Source organism: Lissotriton helveticus, chromosome 6 (genome assembly GCF_964261635.1).
Source record: "Lissotriton helveticus chromosome 6, aLisHel1.1, whole genome shotgun sequence".
Classification (NCBI taxonomy): Eukaryota; Metazoa; Chordata; class Amphibia; order Caudata; family Salamandridae; genus Lissotriton; species Lissotriton helveticus.
In genome coordinates, this window is record NC_136067.1 from 1,620,026,900 (window position 1) to 1,620,045,218 (window position 18,319).

The following is an 18,319-nucleotide window of genomic DNA, read 5'->3' on the forward strand; positions in this document are numbered from 1 at the left end:
TTATTCCTACGGGAGATGATGCTTGACCCTCCATGATCGGATTAAGTTCTATGATAGAGGATTTAAAAAAAGTTGACCCACTGCCCAGATCGTGCGAAGGAAGTTCCCCCCGCTTTTTTTTATGCCCAAGATTGCTTTGACCCCAGCTACTCTTTATACTCTGGTTGCGCGACCTTTCAAGAGGGAGGAGCTTCTTGTGCGCATTTCAGTTGCTGAAGTGATTATTCATAAGCTCATAGAGGATTAGAGAAGGCACGCAGAGGATATCTGATGTCTAGTAACTTTCCAGGGTGACTAACGAGTATCTTCATTACACCCGTTATAATTTGTGGGTTGTTGTGACTTAATATTTTGCTGCACTAAACCAACCAGCCCAGATTGGTGCTTATTGGGCACCCTGAGTGAAGAATAATTCTACCAAGCGCCAGCTCTCACCCCGTGAGAAGTGCTTGCCGCAAGATGCCGGGGGGCACAAGCACGCTGGTTTGCATGTTGGAGTGCTTCAGTTATGCGCTGGTTTTGGTTTAATTTGAGATGCAGCTTCCAGACCTTGAATCCAGCAAACAGGGAACGCGATGCACCAAAGGTCATGGCTGGCTGATTAGAGCAGAAAAGAGACATAGCTGACAGTGACTTTACTCATGATACAGACTAACGGTGGAAGAGGAAGTGTGCTGCAACAACAAGCAGGTGCTGGTGCGGGGGGAGCTCACCGGGACACAAGCCACACCCAGCCAAGATGGCCTCCTTTCGCGTGCACGGGGGCTCAACCAACAACCACTCACCAGCCTTGCATCCTGGCTTGGTTCGAGCTCTCCTCCCCTGCAACAGGCCGTGTAAAGAGCAGGGGAAGTGCGCCGGGGCTACTGGGTTGCCAAATGTGCTGTGCAGTATCCAGTTGTATGAGCCTCTGGTACACCCAGTGGCGGCTGGTGTCAGGGTAGAGAGGTGAGGCGTGGGGAAGGGGGGGGAGATGACGGACAATGGAGGACGACAAAAATAAATAAATACAAATAAGAATGTACTTGCCGCATCGCCGCTCTTCCGATTTTCAGGCTCCACTACAGGCAGCACAGACTCCACTGCAGCCAATCCTAACACTGCTCTTGTGTCATGAGAGATGCGTCAGGATTGGCCTGAGCGCCCTCGGTTTGCGCTCCCAGGGAGACTGGGAGCCTGTGCCTGCTGTTTCCAACCCGGCAATGGAGTTCTGTTTGGAGATGGCTCTAGTGCTCATGACGGTTTGGCCGGTCTGAGACGGCCGGACAAGCCATAATGCGCACTGATAACAGTGCCCACCACTCCAACTGTGACTCACACCCGCCCCCTAGCAATGGCACCGTACCAAAGCCTTGACTCGGAGAGCAAAAATGAAATGATAAACATGTTTTATTATTTTTATTATTGACCTTTTTTGAGGCTACCGACAGGGGGAGGGGGAGCGATGACCGACAGGGGGTAGTGGTGGTGGTGGTGGTGGGGGGGGGGGCATACTTCTCCGCCATAGCGAAAGAACCGTTGCTGGGTCCACCGGTCCACCTCCTCTGGAGAACGCCAAGTCCCGCCTCACCAAGCTGCAGCGCGGACGGTGTAAGCACGGCAATGACGCCGACGGGGCGAGCATGGGTGAAGGAAGAAGGGCTGAACACAGCCGCTCTACTCCGCTCAATGACCACAGTGCACCAGCAGATCCCAGCCCGCCCTTTGGCGTCAATGTGGCGTGGCGTCTGACAACTGCACCAGAGAGCGCAGCTACCAGTGAGAGGAGAAACTGCCCCCTTGTTATGTAGTGTTCTTTAAAGAAGTGTGTCTTCAGTTCTTTCCTAAATTGCAGCAGTGGTTCTGAAGGGTATGAGGATGTTTTTCCAGGCCCTGGGGGAATAGATAAAGTCCTGTCATCTTCTTTACTCTTCTTGGATTCCGGTTGTGCCAGTCAACTGCCTCTCTCCACACTGACCAACTAATGTAACTTATGTGCCTAAGGCAGTTTAAGATCCATGAAGATTTGAACTTTTATTTTCGAGAACAAAATTACCCACCCAGGAGTTTACTCTGCAGTGAGCTGTTTCTCACTTACCTCGACCTAGCCCAGGTTTGTGAGAAAAGTCCCCTTGAACAGTCACATTCTCGGCCAGAATCGAATCTCTTACCAGTAGAAAAGGCTCCCTCTGAAGATTCTCTAGTGCCTAAACTCCCCGGAGCCCTCTAGTGCTCACATCATTGTGTTAACTGGCGCTCTTTTGACTGCTGGCAGCCGCCGTGAGGTTTCATGGGCATGAGAGTACGTCCATGTTCTCGGCTGTTGGGATACATTTCTATTCCATTTTCCCAGTTTGTCTTTTTTCGGTTTCCACTTTAATAAAAGAACCGAACTCTTCCGTGCCCCTGTGTCTTTCGCTCTTTCTTCTGCTTGGTGAAGCTTTCTTTCACGCTCATTTGGCATAAAAGGAATGACGTGTCCTGTGCTGTCGAGGTTCTTCCTGGAATCCTGCTTCAGAGAAGTACATTGTACAGGCCGTTTCTTTGCAGCTGCTCTCTCGCGGCTTTGATGGAATATTGCCCAGATAAGCTACCTTCGAGCAACATGATGGATATTTCTATACCCATAGAGGGAAGCTCTGTTAATCTTGTGATTTACAGTAGAGTTAACTGGTAGCGGGAGTCAGGTGAATTTAGCATTTATTTTTTGCACACATTAAAGTTGCACATTGCACGATACCTTCTAAAGGCTGCAAGATTATCATCAAGAAATTAGAGTTCATATTAAATTTGTGATTTCTTTCTGTTGTTTGGGTAGTCTACAAACATCTGACATTTTTATAAGGCGCTAGTCTGCTGTAGGTTTTTTAGGTAAGGAGACTGCATCCATCCAGTATGTTTCATTCATAAGAAATACTGGCACTGCTATCCAGCATAGTTTGTTGTTGCAGCGCAGTGGTAGGCAATTTGCTAAATTTGACTGGTCACCTTTCTGTTGCTTATTGTTGCGTTGAGAGTCAAACTGATACTCATGAAACCTTTGGCCAGATCGTTCTAACATGTAAAGATGACAAAATAATGAGGTAATACCGTCACAAAATGTGCTGCATTGCGCCACATATTTTGCCTTTTCTTGCTGCATAATTTAGTCAATCCTGCTTTATAATTTGATCATTCACTGCTCCATAATTCCAGGGGTCTCGCCTAAGACAGTTGGGGAATAGAGCAACCTGGAGACACAAAAACAGGGGCCAAAGACAACTGTCTGCAGCACCAGATCTGAGGCACACTGCACACAGTGGCAGCCACACAAGCTGTGGAATGTAGTGCAGCATATAGCACACTAAAAATGAGTGCCGCATTTCACAGATCACTGGGACCATACCCGTGTGGTGGCTGGAATGCTAACATTCAGCAGCTCTAGGCAGATTCATGTCCCTCATATCCATAAGACAAGAAATCTGGTCTGAGAGGAAACCATGACAAGATTGCGAAAATAGTGGGGGGGTGTTTTCAACACTTCCCCTCTAGGAGGCGGAGTGAAACAGGCAAAAATAAAAAAGAGACCGAATGGGCTTAAGGGCGTCATTGGTGAATACCATGTGAGAAAAAAATACCCTGTAAGTTGGAAGGGGCAGAGCCTATATAAACCAGGCCTCAGAAGGAGGTCACGTGTTTTATCTGTCTTTGTAAGTAACAGAACATAGCCAGAGGGAAGGAGACTGACAACCGAATATACTCCAAAAAGACTATATCAAGTAAAGACCCACTGAAAAAACTCTGGTTGCAGATAAAAAAATGCGTGGGAAATGAGGACACATTGCTGTCCCTGGAAAAAAAAGCACCTTCACCTAATATTTGTAAATGATAAACCATTCTCTTTTTTGTACAACATTTTTCAGTACAGAAAGGGTAGACCCTATTATTGTTTGCAAATAGACTGTAACGTCTACGTTGGAAGAGAGAAAAATACACTTACAAATTCAATTTGTTTCCTCAACCTTCAAAATACAATGTTGTCTCCTTGAAGTGACTTGTAATACTGTTTTTCTATAAAGTGTTTGTTTTGCTCTCATAGACAAAATGTGTACTAGGTAAGAGACTTTGAGAAAACAGCCTTTGAGGTATGAAAATGATGTAACCTTGAATTTTTTTTTTCTTTTCTATGTTTTATTATTTTAGTTTCATGGAAAATCGTGCCCTTGAAGAAGTTACTTTTGAGCATGCAAAGTCATTTTGGATTTGAGAACCAAACAAAAGCTTAAAAACACTTATTTCCAATACCACTTTTCTGTGTAAAGTATGGCTGGCCAAAAAATGTGACCTTAGTTGGCGATGGGCTTGTTTTAGTGCCTCAATAATTTTTTCTAATAAATTATTTAACCAGGTGGCAGATATCTGAAATACTCACCATAATTTCAAGACTTCTAAATTCCTTGAAAAAGGGCTTAAAAGCAAATGTTTACATGTCTGCCATGCAGAGCGCGGCTGCATGGTTGAACCTACAGCGGTGTTGATGGCACTCAGACTACCCTAAAGCTCGGATTAATCAGAAACCCTGGGCTAATGCCTAAAAAAGGGACCATTATTTGCCAGACAACCATCTCAACCTTAACTCATCCAAAATCAATACACTCAAAGGAATATTGGACTATGTACCACTCCAACACCTTCTCGTCTAACGAACCTAGGCCCCTACTGACCATTTCGATAGAGGTGAGGAGCCACGGAGTGATCATGTACTCCATCCTCACCCTAATACTGCAGGTGAATACATTCTCACAATAACAAACCTGTGCCACATTTTCCCACATTTGAGTTTCCCACACAGTGCAGGCTGTCATCACTGTGAAGAACCATTTTACATCTCAAAATTAGACTAAATCATCACACATTACACTTTTTGTTTTGCTGTTTCACTGCAGCGGGCTCTTTTTTAAATTTTTCATTAAGAGTCGCATTTTTATGTCGGGTGTTAGCCAAGACCTTTTGATTTTTTTCTACACGGTATTATAACATACATACTTACAGAGGGTTTCAGACAGCCCTCTTCATCCATTGCTCTGTTACTGTATCACTCACATTTTTCTTGCCCTCACTATAGCATACAACATGGTGCAGTGGATCAGCACACCTCTTCAGCCATTTGTTAACTTAACAGTTAGTGATGGTATTCAGCCCTTCCATAAGGAGCACATTCATATCAAAGTAGTTCTTGCCAGAGACCAATATAACAATGTGTGCTTTTTAAGACCAAAATGTTTGCTTTTAGCCAAATTTTTTATTTATTTTTTTAGATTGACGAGGGACCGGTAGCTACCCCAGCAATAAAGCTTAGCAAAAACCATGAAAAAAGCAAAACAAACATCAAGAAACCCAGAAGTCTGGCAGCCAGCACAGACCTGTTAGCATTGTCAGTTCATGTTCACACTGGAGTTCTCCACCTGCATTGATGCACAAGCTTTGGCAAAACCAATAGATTTGGTTTTATTATAACAATATCGACACGCACAAAAACTGTTTTCATAAGTTCCCACAACAAGGCCAGACTTATTGACTTTTCCAATGCTTGTTTGTTAAAGCTTGTGGTTTTGAGAGCTTTTTCAAAGGGAGATCAGCAGTGACACTGCAGCCCAAAAAACCTTTAGAAGTCTGAGAATTTCAGCCTTCTGAAAAGCACAGAGGCAAAATCTTTCCATGTCTAGTGTTGTTCCTCAAGTATTGTATGATGATTTTTGAACATCCTGATCTTGCACCTCTATATGTTCTTTTTACCAGTAGATGGGAAGTATAGGGTTAGTGGTGACTAAGGATTCATAAAACCCGTCATATAATCTGCCATCACATGCTTTATTTCGATGTTTTCAGCAAGAAAAGTTAGCAGATTACTAAAACGCTGCACATGGAGGGCAATATGATGACGCTTTGTAAATGTAAACTGGTCACTTTTCGCCCTTCGATTGTTGTATCCGACCTATAAAAAAAGCAGAAATGTACTCGTATGGGTTGAGTATCTGCATTTGATTGACTGGATGGAACAGCCCTGTTTACAACCGGAAAAAAGCCTACACTGTTGGTTAGAAAAAACGATTGCTTCTTTGACATGAAAACTTTTATGTCTCTTCTTGGAAGACATTCTGTGATGCCTGGCAGGTCCCTATCTACACTATAGGCGTGGTGGGAACCAGGTGGAAATTCTTTGGTTCTGGAAGGATAGCATTCCAGTCATCTGCCATAGCTTCTTGTTTCTGCAAGTGGTTAAGGTGGCTAATTAGTTGTGGAATCGTATCTTTACCTGCAGGTACAAAGTTTGGCAGGTGGTATCGCTTTGGAAAGGCTATGGGGGAGAAGCAAGAGGACCACTGAGCAGTACAGGAAGTGGCTAGGGGCCAGATGTAGAGTTCGACAGACAGCATCATTTGTCACAAATATGACAGATAATCCTGTCCACCTTATTAAAAGTGTGTTATATCCAGTGGCACTTGTAACAAGGTGGATGGGATAGCCATCACGTTTGTGGCGGAGTAACCTGTTTGCCAAACTCTAAATCTGGCCCTTGGTCTCTTGATGTTCCATCTTTCAGACCACCCCTTTCTCTTGGTGGCCTGTGCATCCAGATAATCCATGTGACAAATCATATTGAATACCTCCCTCCTTCAGTGAAGTGTATGTTTTTTGAATAGCGAGATTTTAGGGTTGAATCCCTCTGTGTGGGTGCATTGATGCTTGCGTTCATATCTGGTTGCAAAAGACCCTTTGCAGCTGTGCAATGCAGGTAAAGTGTTCTAATAATATGTGTATCGCTAGCCAAGATTAGCTGGATGGGTACATGGACGTCGCTATGCAAGACCGTATGGGGGTAGCTGGCATGTCCTAGCAGTATGGATTCTTGTTTACTTGCGTTTGTGCTAGCTTAGCGCAATGAAAGTACTGCATTTTTTTAAAAAAATGATTCCTTTAAAAGGGACCACTTTTTTTCTTTCTTTTCAGTGGTGCATATTTATAAAAATTCTATCCCGCCCTGTAACAGTCCGTAACCACTGGTGACTGTGGCGGCCCACACCTAGCCATCACTTTGTGGCCTACCATCCGGGATTTGTAAGTGACTGGCTGGTTTCCTGTTTGGAATTATACGGTCCTTGGAATGGTGCTGTCTCTATCAGCAAGTGTTGCCCATAAGCCCCAAGTGGGTGCCCTAATTTTATTTGGGATTCAGTATCACCAACAAAAATGGCAAACCCACTCATGCCATTGGAGAAGCCAAGTTTAACAATTAATTGATAGGTTGTGCTTTTCCTCCATTCTCGGATGTCTTTGTACCTGAAATGACACACCAGACCCAGTGTTGCAAAGTCTATAATTGGCAGTGCAGCAAATCCAGTACAGTAATGTACCAGTGCTACTGCATTGGTGCCCAGAAGACTGGGGACCCTTGTAACTTTCCCTGTAACAATAGCTCAAGCCATGATAGTTATCCTCGGTGGATCCAAGAGACCCAACAAATCTCTGCCTGGCTGGTAAACACAATTCTGGGTGAAATCTCAAGAAGCTGTGGGATTGAACCTCTGGCATGATAACCATGCTGGGTTGGATATGCACAAGCTTTGTTTTGGTGTTTACCTTGCGCAGAATTAGCACTTTGATCCTGAGGATCATTAAAGCACACAGTGTAAATCCATGCACAGTCTCAACCACAGGAGGGCTTTTCTCTGCTTGTTCCACAATATATTAACTTTTCAACATTCATCAAAATAATACATACATTGGGTCATAATGACGTATAAAGGCTACATTACCACTTGTATGTGCACTTTGGACCTTAAGATTTGGAGATCTGCTCCTCTTTCAAGGTCCCTCCTCCACATTTTTTAATCATAGGTCCAAGCAGCCCTTGTGTAGAAAACCAAGGTTCTGCATGGCTCCTGACCTTGCAGTCGGTCATTGCACTCAACCTCTTTTGAAGCTTTCATCATTAAATCTCTACCTTCTCTGTGGTCCACTCAAGCAATCATCTAACCAGACAACATGGTTTCTAACAGTTCAGTTGCAAATATTTATGGAGCACCTAGCTGTATTTACTGTACCACCAAGATGTACATGAGTCATGTTCAGTCTTTAGTTTCCTTCAGCTGTTGCAAAAAGACCCCTGAATCTCAACAGTTGAAAGGATGTGTTATCAATTTGGTTTGGTTAGAATCTGAGAAACTTCCTGGATCGGGCCACTTTGTCTTCCCCCTCTGACGACTTCAGAAGCCCGTGTTATCATTGTATAACTCTCCCAAGACCAGATGGATATTATTTAAACGGTTTACCAACTACTCATGCTCCTCCTATTCCACCTCTTTCAGTATTTCACCATTTTCCATGACATCCATATGATACTCATTCACAGAGGTGGACCATATAAACACATTTTTCATGTCACATTTAGCTAAAATGCTTTTTACAAACTGAAACTACTCAGACACTGTAAATTATTAATTGCAAAAGAGGACCTCAAAATTGCATTCCAAGCTGTAGTGCTGTTGCATATTGATTAAGATGTAAGGGATAAAGTGCCCCCCTGCCGTACATTATAAGGATATTGCAAGTCACGAGGAGTTCCATAACCATATAGAGGAACAAGAACCAAGACCGAGTTCCTTTAAAAGGTTATGGAATTCCAAGGTGACTTGCAGTATCCTTATGTATGCCAAGGGACAATTTATCTCATATAATACACAGTCACACCATCACTCAGACACCACTTAAAACCTTAGGGCATACCTTTAATAAGAACGTGTGAGCATATTTGCAAACACTAAAAATAAAACATTTAGTGCACAATTAATTACATCAAAAACATGTTGAATATTTGTTGCAAAGAGATATTAGAAACAATTCAATAAAAGTTGTTAAAAAAAATGCTCTGGTAGCTCGGAATGTGTAGAAATATGCAGAAAGATTCTAGCTTTCTCTATCTAAGGAGTGCAAAAAATAAACCTATTCTCTCGGCTTGGCATTGTAAGCTATTAAAATATAGCAGAAGAAAGAAAAGCAACATTACGCATTTGTTGCTTTAAACAGCTGTTCCAGTTGTGCTCTTTTACCTGATCTGCCTTTCACCTTGGCTCTGGCAGCAGGCATTTTGACGTCAGAACTTGACTGTAATAACTTATAATAGTCGAGTTCTGATGTATTGGCTTTATAATCTGCAACTTGGTGCAGCATGGAACGTCCATTATAAAGCATTTAGTGACTGCTGTTTATACAGGGATTGTTGATTCCCATGTATTTTAATGGGATTATAAAGGTTCTCAAAAAGAAAAGTCTGGCATCCCCACTAAAAGTGGTACAGAATGCAGCAGGAAGCTGAATGACAAACGAGCAGCAACTCTGTTGCATGGTGCCACAACTAACCTCTGGGAAGCACAATGATCCTTTAAAACAGCCTGCCTGCCATATATGGCTGTACATTTCCACTTCCCCGAGTACCTAGTCCACAAATCCAATACCTTTGGTGGTTCTCAAAGCTTAGATGCAAAGACAACTTCAAACCAGAATCGGGCCCTATCCATCTGAAGGGACCTCATCTACCCAGCCATTGGCCATCCTGAAAATCTGAGATAGATGCGGATCTCCTTGACCTACTTTGCAATGGTGTTCATGTATGTAGCCAACTTCTCACTTTGAAAATGAAGCAACATTTCCCGAATGCACCAGTAAAGCCAAGTCACATCAATAAGCACTCTGTTCCACACCACAAGCAGCGGTAACTGGGCAAACCGTCTCAATCACTTAGTAAGAAACTATGGAACGAACATTCTCTTTCTTGACCAATGCTTCAGTGCATTTGTGCACCTTCACTCACTGAGGCACTGGAAGGGCTGAAAAGAACCAGGGGACAAGATCTGCAGCTAAACTTAGCAGTGAGGCCTAATCAGGGCAGGACTGGGAACCAAAATCAAGCTAGCTAACACGTTCAAACCAGCCAATGTCTTGTATGATTGAGCGTGGTGGACAAGCCTGTCTCTGTGGAGGGGTGGGTACGTGTGTATGTGTAGCGGGGAGGAGGGTGGTTCAAAAGTTCTCCCCCCCCAAAAAAACATCTTTTGAAAAAGTGGGTCCAAATTGTTAAAAATGTAAGTACAGTTTTTCAAATATATTAGCGAAGTACGTTCATGACTGGATCATGGCAGAATCCCGCCCTGGAAGCAGCTCTCTACCTTGCAACCCACCAGGGCAATGCCAGAGTGCCCAAATGGACAGTCTTTCCTGGTATTGTGCTCTCGGAGAGGATTCTATAGAAACTAACAGAATAATTCAAACCAATTGATTAATGCAAAAGTGCGTGCCCTCGCTCTCGCATTGCTTTTCCCGAGTGCACCACTCTGGTTACTCAGGCACAACACCACATGCCCTGCTGCACTGTAACGTCTTCCAACCCAGCTCTGCTCCATTTTGTAGTGTCATACATGTCTTCCACTTGTGCTCTATTAGAGGTGTGAAACTCTACAAATGCACCTGGAGTACAGTACAATAATAGCAACCTTATAAAAGTGAATAGCAGTGCTGTGAAGAAGAAAAAGACCCCACCAGACTCTCTGCATTTACTCCTTAAAAGAACCACAGCAACTTATGCACAGATATTTTTTCTGGGTTGTATCTTAACTTAAAACTGTTTTAGGGGCTTAGAATAACTTGGTGTCTAAATGCACCTGCTGTAAAGTCACATACTCTAATTCCGAGCAGGCTGTCTCGTTTTTTTGCCGTTATGAGTTTCATAAAATATAATGTTGATTAACGGTAACAGTAGCTGATTTGGTTAATGTACTTGATTTAGGAATCTGTAAGTAATTAATGCTTTACTGAGCACGGGGCCTCTCGTACAAAGTATTTTAAGGGTTACAATTCTGCTGATGATTCGGTCAGTTGATGGGCTTGCGACCACTGAAACAATGTTTCCAATATACTAAACCCAATTAACAATTCATAAAAGGTTTTCAGAACAGTTATATGGATTTAAGAAACAGTGAGGAATCTGAATCTGAATTTGGAAGGGGCCTGTGTAGCATGTATCTTCCAAATGCTGATTCCTTATGGATTAATGTTTTGCCACAGAAATCTGGTGGCAAAACAATATTTTACCACCAACTCAAAGGAGGTGGTAACTCATTTGCAAACAGGAAGGAGTCACCAGTGGACCTCTTCCTCTTTTGTGAGTATTGACAAAAAATATTTTTTACGAGTTGGCTGTGATAGAAGTTGGCTATGTTACTTGGAATCACAGCCTACTCCTAAAAAAGGTTTGTGTGGTTTTTCTTTTTTAACAGGAAAATAGGCTGCACTTTTTTTATTAAAAGATTGCTTTACTTAAAAGCAATCACAAATCTGGTGGTCTGTTGAACCCAACTGGCCAACATCCCTCTGATTGTGATCAATCGTAGTGGGTCGCAATTTGGGACTAACCTTATGAATATTTCCCGGGTCCATGTGTGATGCACTGTTCCAGTCCAGGTTTAGTGTTTGAATTCTGGGACTTGTAGACCTGTTTTTACAACAAAATAAACACAAATGCAATTCCCAAAATTCTAAGAAAAAACCTGGACTGGAGCAGCACGTGAGCCATGAACCTGGGAGACTTGGCAGGGTTGAGGTAGTTAGAATGGCGACCCACTATGATTCTGTATTTTGTGAACCGACCTATTAGTACATAGGTCAGGACGCAAAATCAAAAATAATTCAGTTAAAGTTGATGCTCGATTTGCGACCACTTTTACCAAATAGATTCTTTGTATGTGATACTCTAATCTCATGTAGGGCCAACAGTCTTTCGGGCTTCTCAGTTTTATAATATGAGTACCATTAAGTTGGGTGGTTGCAATATCTGTTATTACAACAGATACACCTGTGGCAGTAGATCATATAAAAATGTGTTTGTATTAAATTAATATGCTGACAAAATTGAATACCTTAACCAGCCTGCAATATAAAAAAAACTGTTTTAAAGTGCTGTTGGTTCCTCAGGAAATGCAATTAAGCTCTGGTCTAATGATGCAGGAGTCGCGAGAAACGTTTTCTCCTCGCCACAGAGGCGTTCTTATATTTTCACACCGTTTTGTCAAAATATAACACGTGAAATGACTTAACATGCAGCAATCTCTGTTGCGCTTCTTGCTGATCAGATTTCAGTGAGGATCTGCAAAACGTCATGGCCTCTGTACTGCTGATGCTCAGTCTGAATAAAATAGCAACAAATAATAAACATGAAAGATCTCCTTCACAAACGTTTCTGAGGTTGTAAACTCTACTTCTGCAAAAATGTGGATTTTGCATCTAATTCACAAACCATATTCACCCATTCAGGATGTGTCCTAACATAAATCCTACATTCTCACACAGAAAACCCACTAATGATTTGTATTTTCAGATGCTCTAAGTAAACATTTTTTGAGGTGGTGCCAATTGTGGTTAGGTGCACACCCACAATGTAGTAGCTTTGCGACTGTTCACATACCTACGCTGTGGGATTTAACACCTGTTCTGCACACTTGAGTGGCAGAACATGCTGTAAAAAGGGAACAAAAGTTGTGAAAGTTTAACATACAGTCCCATTAAAATCAACGTTTTGTGTAGATTTCTGGGCCCACTTCAGTGCTTCATTCGAGCCGGTGGTCTCCAGTGTTCAGCACCGGCCCTTAATTATCGGTGACAGCATTTATAATAGTCTGCCACATGGTGGAACTGTTTGTTAAATTTAGTGTTGAGCACAACGACAGCTGCTCCTTAATTCATCTGATAATCAAAATTACTAATACCTGCCTCCCATGCGATTCTTAAAGCTTTGGTGACCTGTAATAGTCTGAATTGTCATGCTTGTAGGAGTGTGATGGTTAGTGGTTGTGTTGGTACTGTCATTGGCAGCTCTGACAAGGGCAATGGGTGATGCAGGCTGCATGGCCGCGTAAGGAGGGTCCTGGCATTTATTTGTTTCCAAATTGAGCACTGGCCCACTTGTGAGTCTCTTCGTGAATCCAAAGAGATGCTGAAATCATGCAGATCCTAGATGTAAATATCCACTGTGTGCGTTAACAAAGAACGCAACTAGGCCTCCTCCAAACACTTTCACAAGAATCTCGTACAAAATTACTGCGATTCCTTATCTAGTGCACTTGCGACTTGTAAATTAGGCTCCCAATTATACGACTTGGATTTTTGTCCTGATTTGTGTTTGATTACATTTTCCCTGTGGTTTATAGGTGTTAATATAGCCTGTGAATGTGTGAGACAACAATTTTCCTTGTCCTTACTGCTTGGCTTTTGAGACAGCTGTCTGGGTGCAAGCTCTGCATTTTGATGTTGTAATGATATTTTGTCCGCTATGTTGTAGTCCGCAGCTCTGTTTTAATTCTAAAAGTCCCTATTCCACTATCCTCTCCCTGAACATTTTTCCTGAAAACCTGAGAAATTTGTTTTAAAAAACTTTAAAAAAAGAAAGAATATACATCTTTATGCACCGACGTAACTTATTGTTTTGAAGCTGGGCCTTCCATTGTGATGCTGACTGTGCTCTCTAGGCCGGGGTACCCTCACCCAGCTGGCATTCTATATCGTGTGAGGGCAAAACCGAAGTTTAATTCACAGCATGGCACCCATTAACCAAAAACTGTGATTGCTGCCTGCCGTCAAGTGCATTCGATATCAAAATGCCGGACTGATTCATATCTCAGGTGGCATGGTGATAATATATATGGAGCAGTGCTGTAAGTAGATTAAAGGTGGGGGGAGGGGGGCGAGTTCTCTAAAAAGGGCGTGGCCAACGATCATCCAGGAACCCTCGAGGTGACCCTTTCACAGTTTGAAATATACACGACGAGTCTTATTTTGCATGGAAAACGAAATTACAGAATCGCATCGGAAAAATGCAAATACTCTTAGGAAATGCAAAATGAAATAAAGCGTGAGATGTTATGGGGGGGTTGCATCAATGACTTGAAATACCGTGAGGGTTTGTACAGTAATTGTTGATAAAGTTAAGAACGAGAACGTGAAATAGGACCAGTGTAGACCCGTTTCCAAGTCCGATTGTAATTACTGCTTGCCCTGAGCACTGGTAGGACACGCTCCATTTAAAGCCCTGTCACGGACGTATGTTCAAGCTTCCCGGCATGGCAGCCTTCCAAACCAGGCCCAGGAACATTTCACTTCCTTCTGGAACCCCATCATTTAAAAAGAAAAGTGTGTTCCTAGGATACAATCCTCAAGGTTCTGAGGTCTGTATGTGTGTTGCTCATTCCTTTTCCAGGATGTTGCTTTCATTCGTGGATATGTAGAAATTATTTTATAAGGTACTCGACAGGATTACAAATCCCTCGCTGCAAAGGAAAAACCTGGACTGGATGAACTAATCCACGCCTGGAACTACGAAACCTGAGCGCTCTTGAATAGGGACTTGTTTTTTTAATTTCATGAGTAAGCTGGAGTGTCATTTTTCACTAGTTATTTTGTTGCTGCAGAGATTGTAAATTACAGAGCTCGTTATCATAGTTTGACGTGTGTAGGTAGGTCCTTGTATTTTTCCCCGACCACCACTTTTATTTAACGCCTTGCCCTTTGAAACTATACAGAGAATTCCGCAAACACATAAACCTGCCTCTTTCACATTCAATGTTTGTTGACACCATAAATCAAATTCGATTGTTTAATAAAATATTAGCTGGTGCTTCTCTTTTTTCATTTAAAAGAAAGTTTTACTACTGAAATGAAAAAGGGAATACGGATTGCAAACGTCTTCAAGCAGCCGAAGAAGCACAGGAAAGCATCAAACTTCGACTGCATCCTAATGCAATCAGGTACATTGCACCAGGGGGCCTAGCCAGTGCTTAATTTGTAAAAATTCAAAAAGAACAATTGATGGAGCGAATGCATATCAATGTCATACAATCACCCCTATGCAGAAATCTGGGCATAAATCCATTGTTTTTTTACTCCCCATGCCATTCCAGTTTGAGCCCCGCCATATGTATCAGTCTTGACCCTGATCCCTAGGGTAACAGTCCAGCCTGAACTACCAGGCAAGGTCCTCCCTGGACTGGAAACAAGCATCCTAAGAGCAGGTTCGGTCCCAGGATGCCTGTTTCAAGTCCAGGGAAGACCTAGCTTGGCAGTTCGGGCTGGACTATTCCCATAAGGAACTGGGTCAATCAATCAATCAATCAATCAGGTCATTTGTAGAGCGCACTACTCACCCGTAGGGTCTCAAGGCGCTGGGAGGGGGGGGGGGTGCCGCTACTGCTCGAACAGCCAGGTCTTGAGCTTCTTCCTGAAGGAGAGGTGGTCTTGGGTCAGGCGCAGATTGGTCGGAAGTGAGTTCCAGGTCTTGGCGGCCAGGTAGGAGAAGGATCTTCCTCCTGTTGTCGCTCTTCGGATGCGGGGGACGGCGGCGAGGGCGTGGTTGGTTGATCTGAGGAGGCGCTTGGGAGTGTAGAAGTTGATCCGGTTGTTGAGGTAGCTTGGGCCATGGTCGTGTAGGGCTTTGTGCGCGTGGGTGAGGAGCCGGAAGGTGATTCTCTTGTTGACCGGGAGCCAGTGCAGATCTCTCAGGTGTCCGGAGATGTGGCTGCGTCGGGGGATGTCGAGGATGAGTCTCGCCGAGGCGTTCTGGATCCGCTGGAGTCTCTTCTGGAGTTTGGCAGTGGTTCCGGCGTAGAGGGCGTTGCCGTAGTCCAGTCGGCTGGTGACGAGGGCTTGGGTCACCGTCTTCCTCGTCTCGGTGGGGATCCACCGGAAGATCTTACGTAGCATGCGCAGGATGTTGAAGCATGACGAGGAGACGGCGTTGACTTGTCTGGTCATGGAGAGGGAGGAGTCCAGGATGAAGCCCAGGTTGCGTGCGTGGTCCGTCGGTTTGGGTGCGGTGCCCAGGGCGGGGGGCCACCAGGAGTCGTCCCAGGCGGAGGGCGTGGAGCCCAGGATGAGGACCTCCGTCTTGTCTGAGTTCAGTTTCAGGCGGCTGGTCGTCATCCATTCGGCTACGTCTCTCATCCCTTGACCCTTCGTCGGGTCAAGACTGATTTGCATATAGCTGGGTCTGAACTGGGGTGGCAAAGTGAGCTAAAGAACAACGAGGGCTTAAACCCAGATCTGTGACTGGGGTGAGTTTTTGAAAAGTTTCAGCGCTCCGTCCATCATCTTCTCATGTTTTATTTGTAACGAAACATAAGTGCCAGGGACCTTGTCACTAGGCCACTGCCCTTTGCACCACCCAGTGCTCCTGCCAGCACGGCCAATGGAGGTACCAGCACAACTACTAGCCATCACACTCCAAGTGTGACAATTCATAGTATTCCAGACCCCCAAAGCTATAAGAATGGTTCAGTAGGTATTAGTCATTTCTAATCTATATTGAATTAAGCAACTGTTGATCTGCTCATCTCTAAATTGGACAAACCGCCACCATGTGGCAGACTGTCATAAGTGCGAGTGTTGACAATTAAGTGCCGGTGCCAAGCACCGGGAACCACCGGCTCAAATGAAACACTAGGCCTAGCTACTAATAGTGAAGCAGGGTCAGTGGCTCACGGTTCCAGGGCCTGGAGACCCTTGCTACATTTTGCTACCCCACCAGATTTAGGTGTCTCATTTTCCTTGAATGCATATGAGTCATGTGACATCATTGCTATCCTCTGTGATGACCTGTAAACATATTCGCACCAACTGATACATTCATAAATTGGCATTTGGGCCAGTTATATTGAGTGCAAAAGTTTGTTCGAACTGGTGCAGCATTGGTGCCCGCCGCTGGGAGACCTGGTCCCGAGTCGACGCAATCCGCTTTCGTTCAGTGGCTGATGAATCCTTTTATAAAATAAAGTGGGCGGGAAACATGAAGCTTCCCAGGTCTGTATTTACAAACTAACTAAAGAGGGAGTCTCAGACTTAAAAATGTTGCAGTGCTGCTCGATTCTGCTCTGAACAGAGGCCCTGCTCACACGTGTCTATCTGTATTTAGAGAAAGGAAAACTTAAGCTGGGAGCCAGCTTTGGTACGTTTAGCTTTTGCAGATCTTTTTTTCTCTTCTAGATCTTTTTGGGGAGAGGGGTGTTAATGGTTTGACCTAATTAGGTCAATTAGTTGGCACTAGTCCTTTCAAACTAAGAGTGCCCATATGATCTTATCTGTAACATGCTATAATCGTGAATGTGTAAATCTTCTGCACAGTTTAAAGATTAATGTAAATTGATCGCTCCCGCCTCTAGGCGCTGCAGTAGACATTGAAATGGGCATGGGGAAGCTGGTGTATTATGCTCTCTACTAACATTTGTGGTAGATGCGATCTAGTGGACACTGGAGATTAACTTTGCTAGGCCTCGAGCAGCGCTGTGTGAAAATCCGGAGAGCTGTTTTTCACCAACAGTGAAGCAAAATGCACAGCGCGATAATTATTAATTGTTGTAGCCAGTGTGTCGTGGGCCCTGTACAAGGAAGGAATGGAGCCCGGTTTGCTGTTTGAATTGTAAAATACAACAGTAACAGGGTTCAGTACCCACCCATCCCCCCCACCCCCATCCGGGCGCCGGTGTCACTGCACCTGCTGTAATGATGGAAGATGCACACCAGCTGCCGGAACTCGCACTGAAACAGCCCTTTTCGCGGGGCGATTGGCGCTGTGCTACAGAGTAAAGGCGACACAGCGCGGCCTTCCACGCGATCTACACTATAGGCAGAGCTTTACATGGGATGAAAAAACTGGGGGGACTCTCTAAGGGACGTGGCCAATGTAATTAAGGGCGTGGCTTAAAAACACCTAAGCTAAAAATCTGTGCTTAGCGTAGTGTGCCGCCCGACTTGTATTTTGCTGCTTCTGTCATTGCATCCAGATATATGATACAGCAAGTATCATACCTACAACAAGTCAGGACTGTTGGCTTTGTCAATGGTTGTTAGTTGCTTTTAGATGAATAAGCAGCAACTATGGCTAGTATACAATATTGAAAAAGCTTCAACTTAAAGCCTTGGTGACACCACAACAATGTTGCTTCTCCTGAGTTTCAAAAAGAGAAGAGAATTCCTGAGAGAAAAGGACTCTTTAAGGGATTTCCCTTCCCCTACAACAGTGGTTCCCAAACTTTTGACTCCTGCGGACCCCCATTGAGTCACCACTGGAAGCCGGGGACCCCCAAGCAATTTGTAGGATTTAAAATTCAAACATTAAAACAGTAATTTGAAAAAAATATCACATGTGTGCACACAAAACAAATACTCGAATTAGTAAGTATTTTAGGGGCATATTTACAAGCCCCTAACACCATGAGTACGTCACTTTTTGTGACGTTCCCGTGGCGATAGGGACTTCCCTTTA

General features: G+C 43.9%; 1 protein-coding gene across 3 annotated transcripts in view; it reads left to right on the plus strand.

The window, feature by feature from the left end:
• The window catches only part of SERTAD2 (SERTA domain containing 2), a 198,339-nt gene that overhangs the window by 144,456 nt on the left and 35,564 nt on the right, over positions 1–18,319 (plus strand). The window contains exon 1 of one of the 3 annotated variants that reach the window (XM_078649418.1): positions 14,696–14,810. The exons of the other annotated variants lie outside the window; for them this stretch is intronic. The gene's annotated coding sequence lies outside the window, so the exon portion shown is untranslated. Of the gene's footprint in view, positions 1–14,695; positions 14,811–18,319 lie in introns of those variants that run through there. 3 annotated transcript variants of the gene reach the window in all.